Source organism: Echiichthys vipera, assembly GCF_963691815.1.
Source record: "Echiichthys vipera genome assembly, chromosome: 2".
NCBI classification, from domain to species: Eukaryota; Metazoa; Chordata; class Actinopteri; order Perciformes; family Trachinidae; genus Echiichthys; species Echiichthys vipera.
In genome coordinates, this window is record NC_139827.1 from 33,697,801 (window position 1) to 33,705,964 (window position 8,164).

General features: G+C 39.4%; 1 long non-coding RNA gene across 1 annotated transcript; it reads left to right on the top strand.

Annotated features, from left to right (window-relative positions):
* The first annotated feature begins 323 nt into the window (after positions 1-323).
* LOC310960780 lies at positions 324-7,457 on the top strand. Its single transcript, XR_014593610.1, has 3 exons — positions 324-498; positions 1,227-1,374; positions 7,249-7,457. It is a non-coding gene; the product is annotated as an uncharacterized lncRNA (long non-coding RNA).
* Positions 7,458-8,164: the final 707 nt, after the last annotated feature.

The window sequence follows — 8,164 nt, forward strand, 5'->3', positions numbered from 1 at the left end:
TGTGCACTTTGCATATATTATTCACCTATTAAATAACTTATTTTTAGACTAAACTTGTTGTCTTGCATTTAGCTCCCGGTTTCCCAGTGTCCGTTCCTAACACAGATGTACAAATCTTTGCGTGCCTGAGTCCATGCACGAGCGTCTAGCATTAGACATTAGAAAAAACATCGGACACAATACACAAAAAGTGTGAGCAGAAGAGCTGTGTCCCTGCAAGAGCCTTACACCGGGCTCTATGGAGACAGGACCTAAGCTGCTGAGTGTGTTTCATCACGGCGCTTTTTAGCTACGCACCCTCCTTCTCCTGCTCATAACTCCATTTTGGTCGGCTCTAAAATTATGCCCACATACATTATTTTTAGTAGAGGGTCTGAGGATAATTAGGAGCCTTTTGATTATATCCAAAACATTTTTCGGAGGTGATCTCCTCTTCCCCGCATGGATCGGAGTGAATGAGCGAATGTGCTTCCGGGCACAGGACAGCCACTCTAACAGGCAAGTGCTGCTTCCCCAGCTGGCCGCTTAGACCATGGTGGCATACGATTAGAGGGCCGGTCCTGGGGACTTGGTTCTGGCCTCCTATGCTCTCACCCTCCCTTCTAAACTCTCTTGACCCTTTGAGAGGAACTGAAGCTGAAAATTGAAGAGTGAGGAGAATGACGTCAGCTCATAAATAACGCATTTTGTGAGACTCCCTTACCAAAATAATAAGATTTATATAAGATTGTTATATATAAGATTTACTGAGTATAAGATTGCATAAAGAGACATTGTCAAAAAGTGAAATTAGCCAGTTTGCTTATGAACAAGAGACACTTCTCTTCCTCTCCTGAGAGATAAGTTGAATTGTTCTCCAGAGACCCTCAACATTTTTTCTCCTCTCTCTATAAATAACGACTGAATTAAGTGTAAACTGTGTAATGGTGTGATTTTTTTATCTTCAAAAGAATACTGTATGTTTTGTTCGAAACAACTATGATCTCTCTATGACGAACTATAAGCAAAATCATAGAAATATCTTTATATTGTAGTCATGAATCTCATCCACCCAAGTCAAGCTCTACCTGCTGAGGAATCTAGAAAGACTCTTTATGTGGCTAAAAGCTTAAGATTTGGTTATCCAGAGTAACCATTAAAAGTCTTGGAGCTGAACATAGTGTTGTCAAGATAAATGTATCAGTGTCCCCTCTTGAGAGACTGTCTTGTGCTGCCCTGTTGGATAGCCGGTCCACTGTTTGGCCTCTGACAAATCTTCAATGAACCGGTCCTGCTGCCTGCACCTCTGACTACCCGGTTCTACCAGCCCTGCACCTCAGGAGAGACCTGGTGTTCTGCCGTAATCTGGAAGGTTACTTCACAGCCTAGTGTCTGGTGAGATGTCTTGAGTTCTTATTTTAACGATCAGATCTGGTGACCCCTGGCCAATTTATATCAAACGTTCCTTTTAGTAAAGGTATGATCAGCAAATTAGTCTATTTGGTATCATAACTTTTTCCATGTCCATCCATCCTGTGTTATTCTCATGTGTGTCATTTCATGTTATAATATATAATAAAAAAATTAAATATAATATTTGTATTAAACCCTCACCAAAGTTGAATAAAAATCCTGTAGATATTGGTGTGGTGCCCTTTTAATGAGGAACCATAATAACAGTAATTAGTTACATTTTTAACACTTAAATTATACCGTTTACCGTATTTCCTGTTTACTGTAGTGTATATTCCTACAAATAGCTAATGTTACTTTCATAGGCTGTGTCCACGAGTGTTTTTTACCTAGCTGAAAACACCTAACTGGGAGCACCAGAACACTGTGGAGGTGCAGCGTCTTTTACAGCTAAGACACCTTGATTGAGTCTCTTTGCTATGATACAGAATATCAGCAGAAGTAAAAGTGTCAGCACATAAGGTGTAGAGGTACCTGCTCTGGATGAAGTGCTACCATTGCAAAGAATTCAGAAAATATGCTGGCCTCAGGAAAAAAAAGGCTTGGGTTGACACAGTGCTACCGGGTAGCGTGCTCTCAGTGCACTATGGGTGATTTAGTTATCTGTAGTGGTTCTCAAACTTTGTACATGACGTACCACATCAGAAAATATCTGGCTTGCTCAAGTACCATCACTCAGAACAATGTTTAAATACAGCAGCTTAGGTCTACACTATTCAGCTACGGACAGGAAGGTATATTTCTCATCAGAAGATTATTTATTATTGACTGTCTTCAGCCACAGCCACGCTGTATAAAAGGCATCAGAACTGACACGTCAGTGCTTTCAAACCAAACCAAATTTACCTCTGCTCACTCAGTTTAGCTCTTGAGCATGACTACATAGCAGGCTGAAAAAAATATCACAGAAAATACTGAACTTATTTTAAATGACATTTCACAGATCTTAAAAGTTTAAGTATTTTCTTAGCGTAATGTGCAAATTTTAGTTGTAGTAGTAGAGTACATACAATTTCAGTCCTCCAAATTTTCTTTTGGTTTACTACAGCCCTAGTACTAAGGTTATCTTTATCAGTGTCTACATAAATATACAACTCCCAGATAATGATTATTTTTATATAACATGGACCAGAAGCACAGTTTGTTTCTTTACAGGATGGAGGTCTTTTTAGTTTTATAGTTTATGTCCTTGTGTGGCTGGCCCATTTTTCCTCCATCCTTTTGTGCTTTTTGGCCCGGCCCCCAAACTTCCATAGTTTTGGTATTAGTAAATATAAAGATTTTTTTGGCATTAAAACTAATCCTTAGGTATGGTGTCCCCTCACTGCCATAAGGTTAAGCCACTTTTTATTTTGTTGTGGATGTAACATAGTAACGAAGGAAACACATTTCACTGTACCATACACTGGGCTAAGACACAACCGGGTCACTCCTATGTGACCCTACCACTGTCTTCAGCACTTTTCAAATGCAAAGTGAACCTGAATCCATCAATACTACTAAATTCACATGCACATTGGTTTTCAGCTGAAAAGGTGATTTGTGATCCTCACAACATTTAAAAAAATGAGATATGATAATTAACCATATCTTTTTTAGAATCAAAAAGCAAACAAAAATAACAAATTCAAACAGATTATCCACAAAATGAATTGCCTTTACCAATTTCTATGGGAATGTTTTCTGTTGAAGAGAACACAGTGAGATGTGTTGAAATTTGCACATTGAATTGAGAGAGAATCCGTAATTGCAGTGATTTAATTGATTTTGGTTTGCAATTTTACAGTTTGAAAACTAACATTTTTTAATCCTGGAGGATAGCATAGGAAGAAAGTCATCTCCTCAAGGATTGATGTAAGCGACCGATATATTCATGCAATGTTTTTATTTCAACAATATCTGCACTTATATTATTATATATTAGCAAAAAAATGTATGGTTAAGGGTGGCTGTGGTTCAGAGGTAGAGCGGGTCATCTTCCATTTGAGAGATCGGTGGTTGGATCTCCGGCTCCTCTGGTCCGCATGTTGAAGTGTCCTTGGGCAAGACAATGAACCCTGAATTGCTTCTTGTGCTGCGCATGGGTATGTAAATGTGGTGTGAATGGTTAGTTAGATTAGATGCTATGTAGATGTCCACTGCCATCAGTGTGAATGTGTGAATGTGACAAACACTGTGAAAGCGCTTTGAGTAGTCAGGAAACTAGAAAGGCGCTAAGTACAAGTCCATTTACCATTTACCAAGGTCAGAACGGATTGTGATTATGGTTATACAAAAAAAATTATTTAAAGTAGTTCTCTGTAAGATTTCCATCTATTTGATTGTCTTTTAAGTTCCGATCTATCAAAGAGTGAGTTAAAACAATGATGATTGATCATGTGACCCACTAATGAAAGCACTTGTTGCCTTTTTTGTCGAGTATTCTCATGTGAGTGTCTGTGGCAACATTCCTGGGTAAGATGTTAATTGGCTGCCATGTTAGTGATGCTGCTGACAGTGACCAGCCTGGCGGCAGACCAACTGCTAACAGTTACACTGTATCCACTTGTAAGAGGAAATCCGGAACTTCTAACTTCTGAGTCAGGCTTGTAGTAAGAGCAGAAGTGTAATAGGAACGTGTATGTGTGTGTGTATGGATTTACGAGGGGAACATATAGCGGACGGACTGCAAGTAAAGAATGGGTTTCAATAAAGTTTATAAAACAGAAAAAAAAAAGTGACCATGAAAGATGGAGGCTCTAAAAGAACAGGCTCGCCTGCAGTTACATCTTAGTGCCACAGAGGTGGCTAGAAACATGACATCTCAAATCTTACAACTTTAAGGTCTGTGACAGAAAGAGAACTTGCGTTACACACCCAAACACAAAGTTGGAGTGAACATAAAATCATCAATAGTATCAAGGAGATTGTGTCATTATTTCTTTGTTCTGGATCAAGTGAACCTAACGAGAGGTGAAAGTAGTTAGTTCGTCATGGGGGTAGTTGAGAGTTTTCAGTTCACCTGAGTTGCCTGTGTTTTGACTGGGCAATAATTACCAGCTAGAGGTTATTCTTTGAATGTCTTCATAGTCATAATATTGAACCAACTAATATGTGTATGTTATTGAGACTCTGAAAATGATATATTGCATTTCATTAAGCAGTAAAAGGTTATTGCCCTCATCCTCTGGCTGACTTCAGATTGCTCTCTTGGCATTCCTTCAAAGGAATAATATTTCATAAGATTATTTAATGTGTTAATATATATATATATATATATATATATATATATATATATCATGATCACAAATAAGCCACATACTTGGATGTGACTGTGAGTAATCTGAGCCATGATATATTACGGCTTGAGATAAGCCAGTCAAAGGTTATTGCCCTCCTGACACTCCCGTCATGATTTCAATATGGGCAAATTTCCTCTCACTCTAAAAAGAAATTATATTAACAGCTCTTAATAAATGTTATTATACTTTCAAGTGGTGCATGTGTGAGCGGAGCATTATTCTTCCAGTGTATGCTATGTCCGTGAAGGAATGGTGAGAGAATTCAGAGAGGTTTGAAAACATTCATCTTTGACCCTTTATTAAGTGAACCATACTCAGACCTAGTCAGGAGGTGGTCTGAGTATGGTTCACTTCAAGTCCTCTTTTGGGTTTGCTTAACCCGTGCATTGTGAACACAAAGTACTCCAGTTTTACTTTGACCTTTGCCATTGTATTTCAGTCCTCTAGGCTTTCCATAGATGAAATCAATACACAGAACCACTCATAACACTAGCAAGATGAGTGGATGAGGAGTAGTGCGGTCTGAGGAAGAAACTAGACACAGAGTTTAACAATGTCAACGTCCTGCAGAAGCAGAACATAATGAAGAAGAAGAAGAATTACTTTATTTATCCCGCAACGGGGAAATTTAAAAAAATAATATCACTGATGACAGCGAATCATCTACCAGTCATGTGTTGGCCCCTGGTTTAGTAATGTACGATGATATGCAGTGATGAACCCATATTTGTCACATTAATAGAGTACTAAATAGCTATGTAGTTAAAATAAAAGTCCACAAAGACCATTGCCTGTGTTATGAACGTGTGGATGGATTCGGTGTTTTTAGCAGAGATAGACCTGAAAATATTAAAACAGATCGTTGAGGCTGCTATGCCCTCGCTGTTGTCACACCGCGGTGAGGAATGTCCTGTCTTGGGTTTTTTGTCTTGTGAATTTCATGGTTTTATTTTGAAAAGTAACTCTCCTCTCGTTTCAGGTCACTTGCCCTTCCTCTTGTGTCACCGGTCTGGTGTCTCCCCTAATCCCTGATTGTTTCCACCTGTGCTCCCTTCCCTGGTGTATATATTGTCTTTGTCTTCCCCTGTCACGTCGCCAGAGTATTTCGTCATGTCATGAAGCTCCAGCGTTTCACAGCCTTGCCACAGAGTTGCCTTTGTAAATCAATAAGTATTGCCTTGCTTGTTTTTCTGTTTCCTTGTATACCTCTGAAGAAGAGTGATTTTGATTTTGATAAAGTTTTTTTGGTTAGTTGTGAACCCTTTTGTTTTTTTAGAAAGCCATAGCCTTTTGTTTTGTTCCTCCCTCCTTGTGGAGCGCTTTGATTTTTGTAATTACTCTCAGCATAGTATAGAGTAGATAATTTAATAGCCTTTTGTCCTTTTCCTCCTCGTGAGTGATTTTCTGTTGGTGTAACTTTTCTTAGTTTATTCATTATTAGACCAGTGTAGTGTTTTTGGTTTCACCTCCTTCGGGAGCGACTTTCAGTTTCTAGCCCTGTTTATTGTTTTCTTGTCTTTCCTCTGTCTGTTGACGAGGTAGAGTTTTAAAGCCGTTTTGTTGTCACTTCCTCTGAAGAAGATACAAGTGCTTCAGAATAAAAGCCTGTCATACTCGTTCTCCGACTGCATCTGAGTCCTCATTTCGCCAGGCCTGACAGCTGTTCTCCATGAAGTTTGCTAACTCCAGTGCCCAGTGTAATAACTGTGGAGTGAGCACTGCTCTGGACTCTTTAGCCAGCCGCTACATAAGTAAAAGGTAATGCTTCACCCACACACTTCCAAACACTAGAAAGCACATTGTTATTCCAGGATGAGTGACAACTTTGAGTGTAGCATTAATGCATGATGGGATTAGCAAGCTACCCAACAAGCCAGCTGGTTAGCTTGTTTTTCACTGTGCTTTCATGCAGCACTGGAAGTAGGAGCGGCCGTGTGCGTTTACACAGTGGCTGGAAGAACATCCTAAACGGGGTTTTCTGTACTGCTGCAGATGTTGTACCTGTTTAGAAAACGAAAAGTTGTTACCAGCCTGCAGATCTGTGACTGCTTTTTTCAGCAGCAGAGCTGTTTATAGTAAAGGCTGTCTCAAGGTGTGTGTGTATGCCAGTGCACCCCAAGCGGGTGTTTGGGGCATCCAATATTCCACGCATAGGCATACCACTACATTACTTGTTTCTAGTAAAGCCTGAAGAGTAGCCTAGGAGCCCATGAAAAACTTAATCTGCCCCTGTGTGTATTCATTTACTACATAGTGATATTTATTCAGCATTTGCTCTAAGTAACACAACTCTTTGTTCTTACATTGAAAATTATTATTTCTTGGTTTTCAACTGTGCCCAAGATCAAATTTTCTGTGGGTGCAGCTGTGGGACTCCAGCTTTGAATGAACTGTGTTGTCTTTAAATACCTATATCATTATAAATGTTGACTTGACACCGATACTTGCTTCTGTTAGAAATTATTCAATGGATACTGACTGTACTAGTTGCTCTGGTCTACTGATTTGTCTCCAGATTTGATATACCATCCACTGGGATGGGAATGCTTGAGATCCGTGCTGAGGATGTCGAAGGGTTCCAACAACATGGATGCTCCAAGGAAACCTATCCCAGAAGAAGATCGGCATCACCATAGTTAATGTAGTTCCTACAGTTGCATCTCGTGGCAAAGCATCACTGATGTTTACTTCACCTTGTCATTCACAATAAATGATTCAACTTCAGTCTTATGTTGAACTTGTATCCCTTGTACGTAAGCTGTGAATGACCCTATTGCTATACCTCAAGCTAAAATAATAACTTTTGGTAACTTCTTACAACTTACACTTACTTTATCTCTACTTCTGATTCTAATATGCATAGTAGTCGTCATTGTATGATGTATTTTTCTCATTTAAATCTATATATTTTATTTTCAATTTCTGTCAGTATGGTAATCACCATCAAAGACCCTCATGCAGTCAAACTTGACTCATGTCAAATCCCATCATGTTGCTGTATGTGTGCGTTCATGTGTGTGTATTGGAGAAAGAGAGTGATGGGATTACTCTTGTTACCGGGGATCAGATGTGCTCTGTTTGTCTGCTTTGTGTCAGTGGGAGAGGATGGTCTCAGTCAAAATGTGGGATCAGTGTCAGGATCAGTGAGAATCTTCAGCAGTTATGACACACAGCATGTGGGTATCAGACATGGACAACTTACCATTGAATTATTTCTGTGTGTGGTTGTGTGTTGATGTTTGGTGATATATGTAGTATTTGTCTGTCGACTAGTCTCTGTGAGCTTCCCTTTCAAAAAGCATTTGTCACTGTTTGTGTGTGACTAACCCTGTCTCTTGCTCTAGCCCCTTTCACTCACACACACAAACCTGCTGCAGAAACCATCCCCCAAGCCATGACACTTCCTCTTCCAGATATAACTGTCTTCTTTA